Source organism: Lissotriton helveticus, chromosome 8, assembly GCF_964261635.1.
Source record: "Lissotriton helveticus chromosome 8, aLisHel1.1, whole genome shotgun sequence".
In the NCBI taxonomy this organism is placed as follows: Eukaryota; Metazoa; Chordata; class Amphibia; order Caudata; family Salamandridae; genus Lissotriton; species Lissotriton helveticus.
Window position 1 is genome coordinate 746,631,685 of NC_136069.1, and position 22,654 is coordinate 746,654,338.

The window sequence follows — 22,654 nt, forward strand, 5'->3', positions numbered from 1 at the left end:
AATTTCGGGCCCTGCACTTTCTTTAATGTATAACTTTTTTTTACAAATTAAGCACTGGGTCTAAATATATTTACACTGTAAACAATAGCCACTTCCTTTGACTTCCTTACATTACAGTAATTCAGAGACAAATGTAAACCTATTACACTAAAGTTTGACATTTATTTTCCTATGATTTTTATATCATACCTTCATTCTGAGGAGTAGAGCACATAAAATATTGCTGCATGGATTAGATGATTTTGACCTTTCTGTAAACACAGGTTGGGTTGTTTATCCTCTCAACTGAGTTACAGTTCCCCTCATACTCTAAATCTGATATCAACAAAAATTACTATACAGAAAAGATTATCTTCAGTTTAAATCAGAGGTAATGGTACTTGGGGATATACTGTTTGGAAGATCTGTGTTTAAAATGTCTGTTTTCTGTGTTTCTTCCATAGTAATTTAGTTGTATTGTTTGTGGCCTGTTGGATATTAGTCAATGAAATTGGTAAATGCCAAGTCAAGTCCTAAAACTTTATTTCGGCACGCAAGGCCATTAAAGCATCATTAAAAACACCCAATAAAATACATTGAATTCATAAAATTTACACAGTTTAAAATTTGACATAAAAATGATCAGTAATCCAGTTTATGGTGTAGCCATTCCCACAATTACCCAGATTATGTCTGGGGGAGTACATTGTTGGAGACAATAATACAATTTCTACAATGCCATTCTGGTGGGCCACCTTTTTTAGGATAGCCCTTTGGGTGCACCACATGGGGAATAAAAACTTTGAAATGGAGAAGACAATGCACATTTGTGTGCCGGATTTTGGTAGCCTATACACTTCCCTACAGTGTCTAGACCCCAGGTTCCTAGAGAGTTGGAGTAACGAGCATGACCTAGCCCTCCTATAACCCTTGCAAAACAATAACACGTGGAGTTCAGATTCGTCAGAGATGTTACATGCCGGACACTCCCCGTTAATGGTCCCCTCCTATTTGTTAGTAAAAGAGCGCAGCGGGAGGACTCCATGTCTTAATTGCAAGTAAAGATTTTCGGCGAGGAGTGGCTGGATACCGTCCAGCACCAGTTCTAGGCTGTACCTATTTTCTACTACCAGGAATTCTGCCATCAGGCGGGCCACGGTGGACCTCCTTTCGAGCTCGTTGAGTTTGTGCTCTCTATAGCTCTGTACCAAGGTCCTTCTAGAGGATACTTGGAAGGTTTTATCCTTCTTTGCTCCATAGATTACCTCTGCCCAAACACTTACATATACTCTTGATGTAGACTAACTGTGTATCTTCCCTGAACCTCGCAGAACCATAACATCAATCAATTCGTCCCTATATGCAGCTAGTTCTGGAGTGCTCAAAAGATGGCGCCAAATAGAGAAAAGATCTGAGAGCAACCTCATCTGCAATGGGTCTAACCCCAAGATCCAAGCAGAGCGGTGTTAGCGGTGTACTAGTAGGGAGACCCATGAAGTGTCTAATAAATGAGTTCTCAGTGCAGACTGACGTGCCCGATGCACAGTGCCCCCATAGTTCTGCTCCATAAAGAGCAGCACTCCTAGCCTGGACATTATAGATTTCCACCACTGGGCTGACCAATTTATCACTGCAGCTCCTATATAGTTGTAAAATCCCCCCTGTTGTTTGAGTTAATTTCATCCCTGCTTTGTTAATTTGGGCACCCCAATCCATTATTTCTGTCAGCGTCATTCCCAGATACTCGAAGATGGTTACCCTCTCCAGGGGTCTATCATCCAAGCAAGGATTGGGGCGGGTGGAATTGCCTACATTAAAGGCCATATACTTTGTTTTTTGCAGATTGATCTCCAGTCTCTGATGTTTGCAGAAGGCACTGAAGTTGTTGAGGGTCCTCTGGATACCCATGGCGGATTTTGCAAGCAGGAGCATATCATCTGTAAACATCAGGGCTGGGATTTTGTGCTGCTTTAGCCTAGGGGCATCGATGTTCTTCCCTGCAGTCAAGGAGTCTATTAGGCCATTAATAAAAAGGGAGAAGAGGGTAGGTGCGAGGACGCAGCCCTGGCGGACACCTCTCTCTACGGGCAGGGGGGCTGTGAGTTCACCGTTTTTCCCATATCTGATTCGAGCACAATTACCCTCATTTAGGCATTTTAGCTGCTGGCACAGATACTCTGGTACTCCCATGTCTGTTAAAATTGCCCACAGTTTGTCCCTCGGTACCAGATCAAAAGTAGATTTTAGGTCTACAAAAATAAGATAGAGGCTGCCACTCTCAATTTAGACAGATTTCCAATATATCAGCTGTAGCCTCAATATTTGATCAATTATTGATGGTCTGGCTCTAAACCCGGCTTGTAGGGGGTAAGAATATTATATTCCTCCATCCAGGCTTGGAGTCGCCCCAATAGGACTAGAGCAAATATTTTCTGGCCAACATCTATGAGGCTAATCAGGTGATAGTTGACAGGCAAGAGCGGGGAACCCTTTTTAGAGATTGGTATTATTTCAGCCCCTGCCCAAGTGGTGGGGATTGCCATGCCTTTTAATATGGCATTAAACAGAATGGCCAGGTAGGAGGCCCAGATCGTGGGTGCAGAGCTGAAGAGGGCACCAGGGATCTTGTCTAATCCTGCCACTTAGGCCGGTGTTATCTTTCCTAAGGCATCAGTGACCTCTCTCACCGAGAGTGGGGGGACATCTTCAGGAGTTAAACACGGGTGCAGTGGCTCTCCTGCCACGCTCGCTTCCCCATCCTCGGCCTTTGCTTAGAGGGCTTCAAAATGTGCTTTCCATATCCCTTCGTCTATATTGGGTTCAATGGCCGGTCTACCAGCTTGAGAGCCGGTATTTATGATGTTCCAGAAGGACCTTAGGTCGTGTGAAATTAGTGTATTTCTAGCGTCCTCCCATTTTTGAGCTTCTCATAATTTTTTAGCTTTGGCCATGTCTCCCTTGTATGAAGCTCTTGCTTCTTTGATCGTTACATTGTCACTACTTTTAATGGCAGCGATAAGGTCGGATTTGGCATTTTGGCAACTAGCATTAAACCATTGCTGCTTAGGATTGCTAGGCACCCTAGACTTTTTAATTTGGTAAAAAAAAGGCAGCCAGAGAGGCAACCAGATCATGGTGATTTTTAAAAATCTTTAAGAGGGGAATGGGGGATCCTTTACTCTCTACTGCTTGGATTGTGGTTGAGAGGTATGGACTTACTTGGTGGTAGAGCTTGGCCAGTTTATCTTGCGATTGGGAGATTTCACCCCAGCGGACCCTCCTTCCTCAATTAGTCTGGATCAAACTTTGGGCTGGAACTGGCAACTTATCCTGAGTTTGATCTTCTATTAGGGGCTCTGCCTTCTGGAGTAAATCCATTGCCTCAAGAGGGCTGTTATTCACGAGGATATTAAAATATAGTGGCAACGGTTGAGCCTGCATAAATGTGGAGAATTGGTTATTCTGTTGCCTTTCCCTCCTCATGTGATTGCATCCTCTAGGATCCCGCGGGATCTGGCCTGGGGGGTAGAAATAGGCTAAAGGCAGTGAGCTAATGGACCCCCCAATCCTGTAGTAATGGCGATCTAGGAGGGAATCTACAATCGCCATGCTCCTGAAATTAATTACAGCACAGTCGCCAGTAATATCTTTCGGTCTCCATCCTACCCAGCCCACCCTGCGAATCATGACAATTTAGTTTATATCTCTATGGGAAAACTGTTTGTGATTAACTAACCAATGTCGGCATTTATTCCTTAGATCAAAATAGGATTCCCTGGTCCATTTGTTTAATCCCGGGACTCCTGCTAGAATGAATACATAAGGGATTGAGGCCGGGGAGAGATTGATACACGGGAGGGCTGTCCCTGCCTCGTGGGGTCCCTCCTGTGACACGCTCTTCTGCCTAGCCCTCTCTCCAGTAGGGTTTCTCGCAGGGGGCCTTGCTACCACTGGATCGTTGACTTTTCCCATCTGTGCCCCTTGTTTGTGCTCCTGTCCATGAGTACTATTTCCTTTCCCCAACCCCTTAGGGCTACTGAGTCGCTTTCCCTCATTCTCCTGATTGGGTTGTGATCCCTTGCTGGGGGGGAGCGTGTTATCCTTGAAGGGCTCAGGGCTGGGTCTTGTGGGAATCATTCTATTGGCCGATTCCTTTTCCCTCAAAATCACCTCAGTCCTGTCCAACCATCGTTCTACCAATTTGGCAAGGTTATCAACCCGATCCTATAGAATTTTTAGTTTATCCCTCACAATTGTCCTTACTTGGACCTGCATGTCCACCACCACATCCATGACCCAGGCTGGCTGTTCTGGACCTCCTTTAGGTGTTGGTCTTAGGCCATCCGTCCTTGCAGCGCCAGGTGTCTCAATAGTCGAAGCTTTGTGTTTGGGCCCTGTAGATGCAGTGGTTTTGGGTTTCCCTTTTTTTGGGAAGGCACAGCCTGGGTATAGTTCATCCACCCTGCTCGCTGCGTGACTTCTTGTAACTCTGGCTGTGTGTTCCTGATCAATGGACAGAGGTGATCCTGTTATGTTCAGGGGGCAAGGGGAGTGACTAGGTCCGGTGTAAGAGACAGTCGTCTTTCTGTTAGTTCGATCTCAGTTGCCACTACACCAATGGCTCTCTGTAACATCAGGTCTATTGAAGTTTGTTGGACAGAAGAGGCTGGGTGCCCTGGTGCCGCATTCTCCACCCCTGCTCTTCACCCCATATTTGCAAGGAGGTCAGAATAATACCCAATAATATTCTGCACCTTAGGCCTAGAGTCACTGACCTTAATAGTGGATTTTGTGGAGTCCACTCTCCAGGGATCGGTTGTTCTCCCCTTAGGCAGCTTACAGGGGTGGCCCAGCCCAGCCTCCTCCGGCCACTGACGGGCAAGGACAGGCCCACCCTTGGCCTGGGCTTTGCCCGGGCACAGCCTGCGCAGCGGGGAGTGAAGCAGCGCTTTGAGCGCAATGGTAGTTCCTCCCTCTCGGTAGTTGCAGCGAGAAAAGAAATCCGTTACACCCTGGGACATGTGGTACCCCAGGGTGTGGTGCGGGTTAACAGGAATTCGGGTAGCAGCAGGCGGTTCTCCCTGGGACTTCAGTCCCACCAGAGTGGTGCTGGAAGTGCCCCCGATCAGAGTCCTAGCATGTAAGCACAATATCAGCGTCCTGTGCCGCGGGGAGCGAAGCAGCTCTTTGAGGGCGATGGTAGCTCCTCCCCCACGTTAGCGGCGGCGGGAAAAGGAATCCATTGCGGCCTGGGACTTGCAGTACCCCAGGGTGTGGTGGGGGTTAACAGGAATACGGGTAGCAGCAGGTGGTACTCCCTGGGACTTCAGTCCCACCAGGGTGTTGCTGAAAGTGCCCCTGATCAGAGTCCCGGCATGTAACCACAATATCAGTGACCCCAAGCCGACTCAGGCTTGCCCGTGGCGGAAGGATTGTTTGGAGCCTCACTAGGGGAGACCTTTAAGCATATACAACTGAAAGGCACAATTAGAGACCACCATTCATGAAGACTTCATATAAAATACTTAAATCCAGGTTGATGAAGGAAATAGTACAATACAGATTGTAAACTAAGAAAATGTTATGACGATTGCAATAAGGAACTTCATCAAAGTGGGAGCAGCATACAAAGGTCGAATTATCGATTATATCAGACCTTCTGGACCATGGGCAGATAACATGCCAGGCAGATTAAGTGAATAGATGTACCAATAAAATTAAACAAGGATTCAGACCAAAGGGAACCAAACAGTGCCAATAAGAGAGATTAGGGGCTCGATTAGGATGGCGGACGGACCAGCGTCCGTCCACCTCCCCCGAGGTGGAGAGACCGTCCGCAGGGGCTGCGGCGTTCCCTCCCTCGGAATCAGGATGTGAACGCCACCCTGGCGGTCACATCCCCTATATTTAACATTGCGGCGGATGCTGCTTCAAGCAGCACCCGCCGCAAGGTTAAATGTGCATGTTTTCCTTTGCATGCACGAAGCGGCAGGCACCGCGTGGTGCCTGCTTCGCTTCTATGGTACCCCCCCATGTGCACCCCCCACCCCCCAACACCCCTGGGGGCCTGCAACGGGCCCCCGTACTCAAACTACACATGCTTTTCTATGGCGGAAAACCCGCCGTGGAAAAGCATGTCTCCGCCGGCATCCTAATTTGGCTGGCAGTGTCTGATAGACACCGCCACCATATTAGAGCTTTTCCACCGCGGTCGGAAGGCGACCGCGGCGGAAAAGCGGCGGAGGGAAAAATGACCCCCAGCCATCCTAATCTGGCGGGGGGTCTTTTCTGTGTCCGCCGCGGTGAATCCTCATCCACCGGGCCGGCGGTGGCTTCCGCCGGCCCAGAGGATGCGGATTCACCGCGATCATAATCGGGCCCTTAGTTTTATCTTGAAAAAGATGGGATATCAATAGAACCATCGAAACACGTCGACGCTTCATCTACATAATCCGTGGAATTAGCTAATTCGATAGATAAGGAAAATAGATTATATCCAGGATTAGCCACACAATTGTTCATATCGGATATGTTTTTTTTAATTACAAAATGTTCTGTCTTTTTTTCTCTCTTTGTTGATTTTATGTCGGTATGCATGAATAGAAATATATGAATTTAAGGCTTTTTGTATAGGATACATGATCTTAATTGAATAAGAACTTGACATCAATGTTACTTTAATTATTTCTATAGTGTTTTTGAACTATTGTCATGATATCTGTTATTTTTTATAATAAAAGAATACATTTAAAAAATATATAAAACAATTGTTGTACTTGTAACCTTTTGAGATCTACCACATGGGCTATAAACCTTTCTGCTGGGTACTTTGAGATTTAGTATTGCATTTAGTGACCTTAAATATTTTTCCACCAAGGGATAATTGTTTCTGCCTATATTGCCAACAGTCAAGCAAATAGCAAATAAAATTCACCATTGCTCCAGCCGACGGCTAAATGGTAGAGATCATACATTATTTGGCCAGCAGCATTGTAAACAGCAAAGAAGTTTCACTATTTACCCAAACACCAACAAAATAGCAGAGATTAAGTACCATTTGGTGAGAATCCCCTTTGGTTTCATGATTGTTCCAGTTTTTATCTGCTCCCCTACTTCATACTTGGACTCCCAGGGGCGTATTTATTAAAAGTTCAGGGAACAGGGGGCCTTGGCCACGCTGGTGTCCAAGATGGCTGCATAGTGTGAAGCTACAGAGCCAAATCCACTAAATCCTACCCAAATGGGACAATGCGATGCTATCGCTGCTCAGGGCCATGTGCTGCTGTTGTCCCAGACCCTGAGTAGCCAGACGCCCTCCGTGCTGGGTGCGGTGACATAGCTTGCCCCCCCCTGGTGCAAGGCTGTATGGCAGAGCCACCAGGGACACTGGTGAGCCTGAGGCCACAGCGGCAGGTCCCCTGCCTTGATGGGGGCTCTGGCCCACTGGGGGGTTATGGCATTACCAGGCTGGCTCTGTCATGGGGGATGGCTGGACCTTGAGTATCAGCCACTGAGACGTGGAATCAATAGAGGCGGCATGCAGCCTACCATTCTGACTGGCCCGAGCAGACTCAGCCGCCCTGACTGACGCACAACCGGAATGCTGTGAGTACTAGTTGCGCTATCCACTTGGTGCCTCTCTCTGCACATTCAGTCACAGTATGGGACCTCTGCCCCAGCTCATAATGTGATTCATCCTGGCATATTCCACCCCAGACTTCGCCCGCTCCCAGACTGATGAGCCAACATTGAGGACTGCGAGTCCGAATACTAATTCCCAGTAAGATTAACGGGTGTCCACTGTGGATGAAACTATAAGCCTAGCCCCTGGCCCCTCTATGTTACTGTGCTATTCACCACCATCATTGGGAAAGGGAACAGAAACAAGTCAACTCGCAAAACCACACTGAGATTAAATAATGAAGATGAAACCCCTAAAGGTTCTTCCCAAGGAGGATGCAAGATCCTATTGCAGGAGCTGTGTGGCGGGCTGCAGTTAAACAGTCACAAAATCGACTCCCTAGCCTCCAGACTTGAAAGACAGGACAAACAACATGCGTAGCTGGGCAGTGCGGAGAGGCACATCTTGGATCTGAAGGACGACACTGGCGCCAATGCAGATCAGCTGAAGAAAATGGAGAAACTGCTGTTCCAAGTTCTAGCAAAAAATGAGTACTTATAAGACTGCTTGCGTCTTAACAGCATCCAGATTTCCAGAATAGCAGAAACTCGCCCAGACAAATTAGTGGAACTGCTGCTTGTCGGGCTCTTTGGTGCAGCAGAGTTTTCCTCATCCTTTCTGGTTGAAAGTGCCCATAGGTCTCTTGGGCAGTGCCCACCTCCAGGAACCCCACCTCAGCCCTGATAGCTTGTCTGCTCAATGTTCGCGACTGCTACCGGCCTCTTCGCCTAGCACGTGAGAAAGGTCTTGTTGTCTACCAGGGTTTCCACCATAGCTATCTTTCCAGACTTCACCCAATCACTACAGAACGCCTGTAGAAAGTTCAGAGACATTAAAAAACTATTATGCACCAAGAGGATAAAATACATCATGCTTCACCTGGTGCTTTAAAGTTCGCCGTAGACGACAAAACTCATGTCTTCACTAACCCTGCAGATGGCAGTTCATTTTGCAAAGAACACTTCAAACATAAAAACTTAAGAGGCAGTGTTGATGCGGCAACCAAATACGATCCTGGATGAGACAACATTTTGAATACTAGCTGATCTTGATGCAAAGCCCCAGTGATGGGATGGAGGGCACTCATAACATATTACCTTTCAGGAACACCCTCAAGCTGCACTGAGCAGTGTTCGTAAGTTGCCCATTCAGGCTCTCAAAGACTCCCATTTATGTGGTACTATATAATGACACGTATTGTCAGTATGGTGGAAATTGTTTAGTGGAGCGTTGCTCTGACCCATGGTGTGTATCACCTCTTTGTTGCCAGGGGTATAGCTGGAGAAATTAATACTGAAACTTGGGGTATTGTGAGAGATGGAAAGGATAAAAAGGGGTTTTAGTTTGTTCTAATGTTTAGGTCCGAAAGTCACAGTCAGTTTAACAACGTACAAGAAACACACATGGCCCTACTCCACTGGGCGATTTTTATCCTTCTTACTATCACGACATGACTGACACAACCTTCATAAAACTGACACTATTGTTCTGGAACATTCGGGGCATCAACAATCCACGTAAAGATAAAATGTCATTGCCCTATATGAACCGCTATGGCTTATCTCCAGGAAATGCATGTCACCTGGGAAGACACACACATTGCAGCCAAATTAGAATCTCACAGATTTTACTCTTCATACAGTACTTACTCAAAAGGTGTCTGTATCTTAATATATAAAATTATACATTTTTTGCTCTCTCGAGCCCACAAAGACCTGGAAGGGACATATATACTATTGGAGGGTATACTTGGGGACCAGAAACTTTTATTCCTTAACACCTACGCACCAAATGTAGATACAGCTGGATTCTGTCACACTAATAATTTCATCCTACAGCACAATCTTATCCTCGACTTTGGGAAAGATTATACTAGTGATGGAGCAAGGACTCGAAGGCAATCTGCTCCTTTAACTCACTAATAAGTATTAAAAACTGTTTTGTGTAAAACTAACGTTCACCACACCAATGTGGGGGTTAGTGAAGCTTGCATATGTGATTACTAACGTCAATAACTCGAAAGAATTACTAGAATGGCTTTAAACTGGAAATCTTTATTGCGCATGCGTCAACTGTATCAACGCAGTATGACGAGCTGTCGCTTGGAGGGAAATTTTTGTGCATGAGCAGAAGGTACTAATATGGAGTCTAGGGGCCCGATGTAGGTAAATCCCATTTACCGATTTTGAAATACCGAATCCTACCGATTCGGTATTCAAAAATCGGTAAATGGGATGTAGGTCCCAACATCTGGATTCGTTACCGAATCCTTAACAATTCTTAAATTACCGATTTGGTAAATACCGAATCGGTAATGCCCATTCATTCCTATGGGCTTTGAAGCCCATAGGAATGATTAGGCATTACCGAATCGGTATTTACCGATTCGGTAATTTAAGAATTCACAAGGGTGCAGGGGGTGTCACTTTGACACCCTCTAGCACCCCCAAAACGGCCATGTGTGCAATGTGGCACACAGACATGCCCTAAGGGCACGTCTGTCTGTCACATGGCACATGTGTACATGCACAGATGTGCATGTACACAGGAATCGGTTTTTTACCATGGATTTGTATTCCATGGTAAAATACCGAATCTGTAAGCCATGTGCTGCCGGAACATAGGCTACCTACATTGCATTTTCGGTAATTTTACCGAATCGTTATCATTACCGAATCGGTAAATATTACCGACTCGGTAAATTTACCGATTCGGTAATGATAACGAATCGGTAAAATTACCGAAAATGTGCCCCTACATCTCCATAGCCCTTTACCGATCGGAAACGGCCGAAAATCGGTATTTTCGGCCGATTCCGATCGGTAAAGGGCTACCTACATCGGGCCCTTGGAGACTCACGTGCTTGGCATCTCCTTGCTTGAAATTAAATTGAGTAATTTTAATAATGCTAAAGCGGGGAAAGAATGAATAAATAAACTGGTATAGAGTAGAGATGGGTGGTATACAGTGAAACCATTTATTTTTTAAAGTAACATCTGTCTTTCTGACTTTATCACTTGTGCGCATTTGGGTCTCTCGTGTATGACTGGAGTAAGCAGAGCTATGTGCCTGAGCCTGAGAACCAGCAGGGAAAACGTAAATGAACATGCTTATATGATGACCTTTTATAATTGTTGCAGATGAAATGTGAATGCGGGTGGGAAAATAAAGCTTGAATAAAAATGAAGGGGATGGGTTTATGAACAATGGCGTGATAGAATAAAGTGACATATAACCACGGTGTGGTGATCTTCCCCCCTTGCCTGACCAATCAGATTTAGTATTTTTATGATATTGAAACATTAATTGATGGTACATTTCAGAACGAAAGGTATAATTGTGATAGTTAGTTAGCTAGAGAGACTTGGATGCTGAGATGCTGTGAGCCGTGGGTGTTGTCGGAGTAGCGAGAGATGCGGTTGAAGAATCAAATGCAGAGCCTAATAATTTTAGATTATTAGCATTAGAAAGAAGATCGCAGAAGAATCTCGAGGAGGAAGAGAGTGTCAGAGAGGGGTGCTACGCAGTCATCGGTATTCTAGAGAGGTCATCTATCCTGTCCTGATTCCTGTCCTGAAGCATTTGTCGCCTGATCTATCTCTGGGGACCCTTACCAGCCCTTTGGCCAGGGGGTTGGTCTTCACATCATCCTTGGTAACTATAATTTCGTGCTACTTGCAGATGTTCTTTTCTCTCGGTCGTCTCCCTTTCTGAGTATTGATCATTGCGTGAATCCAAAGTATGTGTTTAATTGGATTTTCTCTTCTATGAATGACGGTGACTGCACTGTGTATTTGAGATGGTTCACAAGCATTTTGAAATTTAGATAAGGATTTAAACCTTTCCCGAGTGTGTGGTTATTTACGGGAAACCTCCTTTACTGCGCATCAATTACAATGCGGTATGTTACATCGCAGTTTTGATTACGGAAGTCGTTACATCAACTTGCTCTGTAGGGCGCTCTAGACTAAGGAATAGTGTAAATTACTATTCCAACACCTTCCCTACTGTACGTAGACTGGAGTTGGAATAGTAATTCACCCAGTCCCTAAGTCCAGCACCCTACAGCGCAAGTCGATGTAACAACTTGCGTTGTCAAGACTGCGATGTAACATACTGCTTTGTAATAGAACGCGTTGTATTGTAATACATCCGTTATTTACATTAAGTAAAGAATAAGTTAATTTATGTAATTTCACTATCAACTAGTTCAACTCATGGTCCATCGACCAGAGGAAAGAACTTTTTGATCAGTGAAAGATTAGTCAGTAATAGTGAAGGACTAATCTTGAAAACTGTGAAGAAATTTGTAGAAACTTTGACTCTAGTTGTTTACTCAACTAAGTGTGTGTGTTTATGGGCCCAGGTGAGTATGTGGTATTGGATAATCTGTTGTTGGTGCGCTGTTGGATCAGTTTTCTGGTAGCAGAGCTATCGTTATTAATAATTAGTTTGCTGATAAATATTGATTTTTGATTATTGATTATTGATTTATGTTTAACAAAAAGAGTTAGTGTTTGTTTTATGTTGTCCAGAAAAATCCCGGGGAATGAATAGCGGGTGGGGACCGAAGCCACATTGCAGAGAGGTTACTTGTCAGTTGGAATAGCACTGAGAAGCAACCCAGGGCTGGCAGTGTTAAATTAGGGACTATTTCGTATAAAAGTCGAGTGTGAGTGATAGCGGAAGGTTAGCTAGTGAAACTTTGGTCTTATATCACCTAGTAAGGGTAACACTAAAGGAGTAACAGGTTCTCTTGAGCTTGAATGAAGGGTAAATAGAGGTTTTTACTCACAGTAAAAGAAGGAGCAATTCTGAGACTCCAGAATAAATCAAAAATATATCCTTTGTTTTAGTGGAACAGGCAGAGTAGCGAATGTTTTTTATGTTGTTACTAACGGATTTTATTTTAAGAAAAAGTAAAGACATAAATCTTTGTGTTACCTTTTGAAGGGAGGGTCAGTCGCCAGAGTTGTACTGACATCACAGGGATCAGCGCTTGAATTGGTTGAAACGAGGGGCGTGAGACAGAAGCAGATTGTAAAGGAGGGGTCAGTAGTAAGGAGTAAAAACTGACGTCACAAAAGGCTGCTCTGGCATTGGTCAGACCACGAGCGTGAGCCTGAGTCTGGTTGGTTAGTAGATAGAAGCCGCACTAGTATTGGTTAAATAAATAGTGCAAGTCTGAGTTTTAATTGGACATTAGATAGAAGCTTTGTTAGCATTGGTTAAGAAGAAAATTGTATTTTAGATTCTGATTTGACCATAGGGTGTGAGTCGCACTGACAGAAGACTACAAGGGTTTGTGGAGTATTCTTTTATATATCGTGCATCCAGAATGAATGGAGGAAAGAGAGAAATGTTGTTCATAAAAAAATTAAGAATTTCCTTAAGAAAGATAAACATGTGTTGACTAGAGAGGGAATTCCTATTCCGCCGTCGAAAACGCCTGCTTCCTTTATGATGATGGAAAGAGGATATCATACTTGTGTGTGGTTGGGAATTGGATAGAATATAGAAAAAGTGATGGAGTTTTATTAATTGGTAATAATGTTTTATTACTTATTAATGTTTGGTATTGAAAATGAATTGGTTGTTAATTATTTATTAATAGGTAATACATTTTTAATAAATAATATTTATTGGTATTTATAATTAATTAATTAATACATATTTTGTAATTGGTAATACATTTTTTATTGGTATTGATAATTAATTTATTTTTATTTAAATATGCAATCATTACTTTCCCTACTATTGTACTCACTGGAGAGGGAATAATAATTTTTACCCCTACGCTATCCAACACTTTTACTACTGTTGCACTCTCTGGAGTGGGAGTAGTCATTTTTACCCCTACGCTATCCAATGCTTTTGCCCCTGTTGCACTCACTGGAGTGGGAATAGTAATTTTTACCCCTACGCTATCCGACGCTTTCCCTACTGTTGCACTCTCTGGAGTGGGAATAGTAATTTGTACCCCTACGCTATCCAAAGCTTTCCCTACTGTTGCACTCACTGGAGTGGAAATAGTAATTTTCATCCCTATGCTATCCAATGCTTTCCTTACTGTTGCACTCACTTGGAGTGGGAATAGTAATTTTTACCCCTCCGCTATCCAACGCTTTCCCTACCTTTGCACTCTCTGGAGTGGGAACAGTAATTTTTACCCCTACACTATCCAAACACTTTCCCTACTGTTGCACTCACTGGAGTGGGATTAGTAAATTTTACCCTCCCGCTATCCTACGCTAAAAATATTGAATATTTTGTATTAATATTAAGTTAATATATACATGTATTAAAAAATAAATATGCATGTTTATTTTCTTTTTAACTTACAATAATTATTTATTAATTTTAAGGTTATTTAAGTGTTTGTAAGAATGTTTTAGTTAATTATATTTATTATTTTATTAATGTTGCATTACTTTTAAGACATTTTAAAAAATCGATATTTTAACAAACTATGGCCCACATGCATCAAAGCAAAAACCGATTGCAAACTGGTAGATTCTCAGAATCTGCCCCTTTGCGACCGGTATTTTTGCATTTGGGATGCATGATCCCAAATGCAAAAATCGCAATTTAAGTAATCTCTAAATTGCAATTACTTAAATTGCCATTGCATTTAAGGAATCGCAAATTGAGATTCCTTAAATGCAATGCATTAAAGTAAAAAAACTAGCGATTTTGCTAATAGGTGGAGCAAATTACCATGAAGTTGAACTTCATGGTGATTTGCAAAAACGTTGAAAATGTGCTATAGTGCATTTTTCAAAGTTCCATTTTACACACACACACACATGCCCTTGGGGAATGTGTGTGTGCAAGATGTACTCATATGCAGATTTCAGGGGTGCAACAGGGTGTCCTTTTGACACCCTGGCATCCTTGAAATTGCATTCTCAATTTGCGAATCTCTAATTGAGAATCACAAATTGAGAATATCTTCCCTCTAGGCCCATCGGAATGAATGGGGAGGTATTGCTTAATTGAGACTCACAATTTGCGAGTCGCAAATAAGGAATGTTTAGAAATCGCTATGTTTTTTAGCGATTTCTACATGCATAGCCTTTTGCTATTCCTTATTAGCGAATCCTTATTTTTTGCTGATAAGGAATTGCAAATGACATTGTTGATGCATGTGCCTGTATATTATTTATAATGATATTTTGGATTTGATATTTTTGTACTTACCTGTTTGTAAATAGGAATTCGATATTCTGGCATTCTATATTTTTTCCTCGATATTTTGGCAGGTCGATATTTTGCTCCTTGATATTTTGTCAGTGATTAAAAGCAGAGAGGTTGTGTCCCATGTGAGAAGTTCCTGGTGGTGGTTATGTTCATGTTCCATGGAGCAGACAAGAGATGTTGTCATTTACATATGATTTCCCTAGGTTAAGAGAGAAACCAGTTGAATGGTAGAAACAGGTTGAAAGTTATGTGAAGGATCTGAATGGTTTATTTGATATTGTAGAACCAGCTGACTTATGTACAGAGTGTAAGATTGCTGTTGATTGGTCAAATGAGGAGTATGCTAGAGACTCAAAAAACGGAGCCCATCCGAGGGGGTGATGAAGAAATATCACAAAGTAATTACTTTTCGGAAAGGGAAAATCCCTCCAAAAGAAACAGAATGGGTAAAGATAGACAGGACAACTCATGAGCCAAATGAATCTGTGCTTGCATATTATGAGCGGCTGTTACAAGTGTGTAAGCAGTACAGCGGTTTTGAGAGCATTGGTGATAAGGATATGGGACATTTTGTGTATCGGTTTGTGTATGGTTTAAAACCGGAGATTAGTCACATGATTCAACAACCCATGTTGTGTTGGCAGAGTAAGCCGATTGATGACATTTTGAAATATGCCAAGTATTGCGGGGACGATAGTGAGGCAAGGCATAGACAAATAAAGGAGAAAATTATGTTTGCACATGTGAAATTAGCAGAAAAGCAGAAGAGTAGATTACCCAGACTGATAATCAGGTGAAAAGGCAGAATCAGAATGATCAAGTGCCAAATGATGGTAGAGTAAGAAATCGAGCGAATAGAGAGGAAGTGAAGAAGAAGTTTCCTTGTCATGCGTGTGGAAAGCTTGGACATTGGAAGAACAAGTGTAAGAGCGTTCAAATTAATAACGGGCAAATCAAAATTTAAATCCACAGATGCAGAATGAAGTGGTTATGAATCAGCTGCAGCAAGTAGTTACTCCACAGTATCAGGTGCCACAAGCTCCTATGCCAAAATTTGTGAACCCTCAAAGACACAGTGTGAACGCCGGATTTCATGGAGAAAGTGGTAAGAAAAATTCTGTGGTTACACAATATTTTTTGCAAAATGATGATGGTGAAATGGGTTGTGCACAATGACGGTGCCTGAGGGGGGAGGAAGAGGAGTGTGTGCTTGGCGCATCCTTGCTGGTAGATCAGTCAGGTCCATTTATTGATGGAAAAATGGAAGGTAGTGACATCACTTTTCTATTGGATACGGGTGCTACCAGGTCTACTGTGAGAACAGCAGACATCCCAAACCTACCCCTCTCAGGAGACTCAATCCAAGTTGTAGGTGTGTTGAATCAGCAGATTAGATCCCCAATCACAAAACCATTGGAAGTACATATTGGGAATTTCAAAGACATGCATCGGTTTGTAGTATGTGATTCCAGTAAAGTAAATCTGTTAGGACGAGACCTATTGTGCAAAATGAATTGCACGATCTACTGCACACCTGATGGTGTTGCTTTCCAAACCCCTGATAAAGACGTAGTAAACAAGATGATGTTAGCTAAGCAAGGCACTGAGATAGATGAGATGTATTCTTTAATGACTGAAAATTAAATACCAGAAGAGTTAAAAACAACAGTGAATACAGAAGTGTGGGATTTTACAGGGAAAGACATTGGGCTAATGTCACAAGTTGATCCAATGAAAGTGACCGAGAAAGAAGGTGCAGTTTGTCCAAACACACGACCATATAAAATGAGTCCAGAAGTGAAAGCAGGAGTTGCTCCAGAAATTGACCGAATAATTAAACAGGGCGTTTTAATGGAAATAATAAGTAATCCTTGTAATTCGCCAATAATGGGGCTCAAAAAGCCTAGCGGAAAATACAGGACAGTGCAGGATTCGAGAAGGATTCAGAAAATTGTAGTGCCTTGTTGCCCAGTTGCGCCAAATCCAGCATTGATCCGCTATCAGATACCCTGGAATACAGGCTGATTTACAGTAATTGATGTATGCGAAGCCTTTTTTTCTATTGCTTTGCACCCAGATAGTCAGTATTTGTTTGCATTTAAATTCAAAGATCGTGTCTTGGCATGGTGCCGAGTTCCTGAAGGGTATAAGGAAAGCCCCTCAATGTTCAATCAAATCCTGGAAAAGTGTTTAGAAGCATTGGTCATGCCCAGAGATTCATTCCTGGTTCAGTACATTGATGACTTACTAGTGGCATCAAAATCACGAGAAGATTGTGTCACTGACACAATTGCACTACTGAACCATTTGGCCGAAGGAGGACACAAGGTGTCTCCAGAGAAATTGCAGTTCTGTCGACGTCAAATACTTAGGGCACAATATAGAAAGAGGAGTTAGAAAATTGACCCCAGAAAGAATAAAAATAATATCCCGGTGGGAGCCTCTTCCGAACAGTTTGACACACAGGGCAGGAACCTTGTTGGTGGTTTGACTACAGGGCTACCCCAGCATTTAATGAGGTCCCACGTAGAGTTCATCCTCTCCCAGACTAAGATAGAGTGATTTATTATGACAATTGTCTTGTTTTAATAAGGAGCAGCTATCTGCCCTTATCGTGAAATAGTATAGGGAAATTCTCTTGCTACCCCCATTTTCCAGGGGGTCCTCACACTGAAGAAAGTCTGAGCACCCTTTATGGGGCAACAAGGGACAGAAACATGTTGGCAATAGGGTCTTAGGACCATAATACCCCTACTGACCCTAGACACTTTGTTTTTACTATCTCTGTATGATCCAAGAACAAAGGGAAACTGGTATCTGACAGTGATTTTTAAATCTTTACCCTGCTGGCTAAAAAACGATCTCAGTAAGTGTTCCCTGAAAGACGGTCGAGCCCACCCTGACTTCTAGGCATCAGGGTGTCCCTATAATGAAGCATGACACCACTAGGGTGTGTGAGGGAAAAATATAACAAAAGGACGTGCTTCCTTTCCCACGCATGAGTGGTGTTAAAAGCTTCACATAGGGCATACCACCTCTTTACAATTTACAGACTGTTCCAATAGTCTAACCTCCTAATGGTGGATTATGTAACCAAGGGAGTACTTGTTGTGAAATAAACTGACCCAGGACACCACCCTGTTGAGGCTTGCTGCACCTGGACCCTCCGCGGTGCTGCACTTGTCGGCCCCGGGCTGCCTCAGACACTGTCAGGTACTCGGCCAGATTGATACAGCCTGCACTGGGGACAAAGCCCTGTGTGTTATTAAAGACCGGGGGGGTGCACAAGGTGCTGGGTGGCCATTTTGGACCCAGTGGAGTTCGTGGGGTGACGCTGAGGGAGTATGGTGGACCCCGTTGCCCTGGGGTTCTGTATTCCTCTGTACCGGCCTGGCAAGGGTGGCGGCTTGCGCCCTGGCCTATAAAGAGTCAAGTCTGGCTACTGGGGACCTGCCAGCTGCGCTTTTGGACTGCCTTGTAGAATCTGGCCCTGGCAGTGGTGGCCTAACAGCTGAGGTCGCCGAGTCTCCATCTGACCCTGGTCTCCTTGTCCTTCCCGGCCTGAAAAGCACACAGCACGGCTGTTTGTGACATGGCGTGGGGCCGCAGTTCCAAGGCGGCACTCCAGGCCAAGTTAACAAAATATGCGTGGGATGGGGGCCCTGGAACAAGCCCGAAAGGAGGCTCTGCCAAGATAGACAAGTCGGATCCTAGCGGACAACCAAAGGAACCGGCATTGCACGATATCCTCGAGGCCATCACGACCATCCGGACGTCCTTGGATTCACACATAGACACTGTGTCTTCGGAAGTGTCCCTTATCTGGGCAGATATGAGAGTGATGAACTCGCGATTGAAGGATGTGGAGATCAAAGCGAATTCTTTGGTCGAGGATACCAATACACTACAGTGCAGGATGGATGAAATGCAGACGCAAAATTGGAGGCGCAGTTGGATGATTATGAGGGGCGCTCCAGATGCGACAATGTCCGAATTTGGGAGTGCTAGAACGGGCGGAGGGGCCATCAGCGGACCTGTTTGTGGAAGAGCTAATCACTCCTTACCTCAAACTGAAGGGTCTCTCTAAGTTCTTTTCGGTTGAACAGGCGCATCGAGTGCCGGGTGGCAGGCCGAAACCCTGAGCCCACCCACATCCTCTCCTTGCTAGAATCTTTAATTTCCGGGACAGAGATGTTATCTTGCAGAGCACCCGATCAGTCCCACCGATGGAATACCAAAACAGTACTATCACCTTCTTCCCGGACTTCACCCTCAGGGTGCGGCAACAGCGGCGCAGCTTCTTGGACGTGAAGAAGGCACTATGTGACAGGGACCTGAAGTATGCTATGCTCTTCCCTGCCAAACTGAGGGTGGAATCGGAGGGGAGGGCTTGGTTTTTCACTACCCCTGAAGAGGCCTGGGACTGGCTTGGTGGATGGCGTAAATCTGGCCAGAACAGCTACCACGCCAGGGTGCGAGAGTGGACAGCGATGCCCCGGGACTCTGGTGGAGGCACATCATCCCGGGGAAGAATGAGGCTACGGGTGGCATTGGACAACTGGTCTGTAAAGCTTACCTTTAATGGGTGGAGGGATTCTGTGATGCCTGCTGGCTGAGTCGGAGTGATGGCTTCCCTACAGGTAACAGTCTTACCAATTGCAATGCACCAGGCTTTCACTGGGGACTTTGTTGACATAGAATCTCCAAGACTCTCCATGATCCCCTGACATTTCTGTATATGCGACACAGCACTTTTTTGGCTTTGGCTGCTGCTCTTAGTGTATCTCTATTATTTGAATGTGATTACCATTGGGCAATTTTCAGGGACAGGTGCTCGATTAGGTTACACGTACCCACAAGTTTTTGGAGGGTGGCGATAGGAACTCTGCTAGTTTGGGGGTGGGAGGTTTTGACACCACCAAGCAGGGAGGCAGGGAGGGGGGTATTGAGTAATGTTTTTGGGCTTTGTGGGGAGGGTGGGTGGGACTGTATTTGTGTTCTTTTTTTTGTTTTTCAGGCATGATTTACTTGATTTGTCTAAGGTAGAGGCAGCTATAGGTTCAACATTTTTTATGGCCTCATTGAAGCAAAGGGTAGGGTTTATGCCAACACTTCTCCCCGGGGGCTTTGCGGAATGTTCCTCTCTGGTTCACCACATACTTCTACAATCGTGTGATGGGCACGGAGACTAGACGGAAGCTCAAATTGCTTTCCTGGAACGTAAACGGTCTGGGAGACAAAACTAAAAGGGGTGTGATTCTCCAATTCCTTAAGTGCCATTCCCCTGATATAGTTCTCTTGCAGGAGACCCACCTGCCAGAGAATGCATGTAAAGCAGTATCACGATGGGGCTTCCGGCTGGCGGCCCATTCCGTGTTTGGTTTTGGTTTCAATGGGGGGGGCATCTTAATCAGAAAATCATTTCCCCTGACTGTCGATGTGGTCCGCACTGACCCTCTGGGTAGATTTGCTGCCATTTCCGGGATCTGGGAGGGGTCCGCACTTAAGGGCTCATTAGGATGGCGGACAGAGGAGGAGGGACCGTCCGCAGGGGCTGCGGCGGTCCCTCCAGTGCAATTAGGATGTGGCCGCCAGGGTGGCGGTCACATCCTCTATCTTTAACATTGCGGCGGGTGCAGCTTCAAGCTGCACCCGCCGCAATGTTAAAAATGCATACATTGCATTTGTATGCAGAAAGCAGCAGGCACCGCGCGGTGCCTGCCGATTTCTGCATACAAATGCAGGGGGTACCATAGGTACCCCCCATGTGCACCCCCCACACCCCCTTCACCTAGGGGTCCGCAACCGGCCCCCGCAGTGAAGTTCCACATGCTTTTCCACGGCGGAAAATCCGCCGCGGAAAAGCATCTTTTCAAGCCCATCCTAATATGGTGGACGGTGTCTGAGAGACACTGCCACCATATTAGAGCTTTTCCGCCGCGGTTGTAAGCCAACCGCGGCGGAAAAGCTGCGGACGGAAACCAGGACCCACCAGCCATCCTAATGTGGCGGTGGGTCTTTGGTGAGTCCGCAGAGGATTTTCCGCATCCTCCGGGCCGGCGGTGGCTTCCGCCGGCCCGGAGGATGCGGAAAATCCTCCATCATAATGAGCCCCTTAATCTTGTCTCAGCGTACATAGGCAGGCCTTTATTGATCTCATTGATCTCCTCCTCGGCTTGCCGGATGGGAGGTTACTGATAGGGGGCGATTTTAACTCCATTGTCTCTGACTCCCTGGACTGTTGGCCCCAGAAGGATCTGCCGCTCTCCCGCAGGTGACTCCATAGTCTCCCGGGTAAATTGGGCTTTGAGGATGTTTGGAGATGTCTGCACCCCGGTGAGCTCCAATACACCTATTTTTCCGGACCTCATTGTGGTATGTTACGTATAGACTATGTGCTCACACTCACGCATCATCTTCACACTGTTAAGGACATAAAGCATTTGGCTAGGGGGATCTCTGACCACTCACCTGTTCAGTGTAGTTTGGAAGTGAGCGAACCCACGATCGGCTGGGTGGCGCTGATTAATTCATGTTATCTCACGACCCGCCCCCCCATCAGAGATAAGGTTTTGAGCGAGTCAGATCTGTACTTACAGGAAAACTTGGGATCGGTTCGCTCATCTGTCGTACTCTGGAAAGCTTATAAGACAGTCATTCAGGGGGTTGTGGTGGGCCAAGTTGCTGGGCAGCGCAGGGAGAGAGCAGCAGATATGGTGCACTTAGAGAGCAAAATCCTAGATCTAGGAACCGCCGTCCCTATACAGGACTCAGAGGAAGCGCGTCAGAAGCTCCGCATTAAAACCAAGGAGTTCTACGACCCAGCCATAGATGCGGCCAAGGCACACTACAGGGCTACCCTCAGCAGGATCTATGATGTGGGCGATAAGGCAGGTAAGCTATTGCCTTGGTTGTATTGCAGAGAGCGGGCGCAGCGTGTGGTGATTGAAATTGCTATTGACTCACAATCCATCGTCACTGCGCCACAAGACATCGCAGAGGCATTCGGCTGGTACTACCACTCACTATATACTTCCCATACAAGATACTCGGAGGAGGAAGCTTCCTCTCTCCTACGTGATATTAAGATGCCAGTTCTCACCGCGGAGGAGAGCTCCGACCTTGATCTCGACATCACAGTAGCTGAGGTTGAAAAAGCCATACATGATCTACGTGGGATGAAAGCATCGGGCCCCAACGGGATCCCCATTGAGTTACTTAAAATTATGGCAAACATGACTGCTCCCTTTCTTACAGATATTTTCCGGGAGAGTAAAAAACAAGGCGTCATTCCCAAGGATCAGAGATTGGCCAATATCATAGTCATTCATAAAGCGGGAAGCCCGCTAACCATTGCTCATCTTATAGGCCCATTTCTTTGCTCAATTGTGAAGCCAAAATCCTTGCAAAGGTCCTTGCCACTTGTTTGCTCCAGGTTCTCACCCGCCTGGTACACCCGGATCAGTCCACGGTTTACTATGCCAGGTGGATACTATCAGGGAAGATGCTGTTGTGATATCCCTCAATTGTGCTTCAGCATATGATACCATTGGGTGGACTTACATGTTTGCTGTATTTCACAAACTGGGTTTTGGCCCTGAATTTATCAACTGGGTGCAACATTTGTACCATCAACCACTTGCGCAGGTGGTTTTCAATAATAGGAAATCCCCAGTCTTTTCTTTTGGTAGGGGTACAAGACAGGGTGCCCCTTGTCGCCACTCCTCTTCGCCTTGGCTTTGGAGCCTTTGGCGGCATGGATCCAATAGGACTCCACAATTAGGGGCCTCAAAT

At 45.1% G+C, this 22,654-nt stretch overlaps 1 protein-coding gene across 3 annotated transcripts in view; it reads right to left on the reverse strand.

The window, feature by feature from the left end:
* The window catches only part of LOC144772900 (interleukin-5 receptor subunit alpha-like), a 367,784-nt gene that overhangs the window by 149,058 nt on the left and 196,072 nt on the right, over positions 1-22,654 (reverse strand). The window lies entirely within an intron of this gene.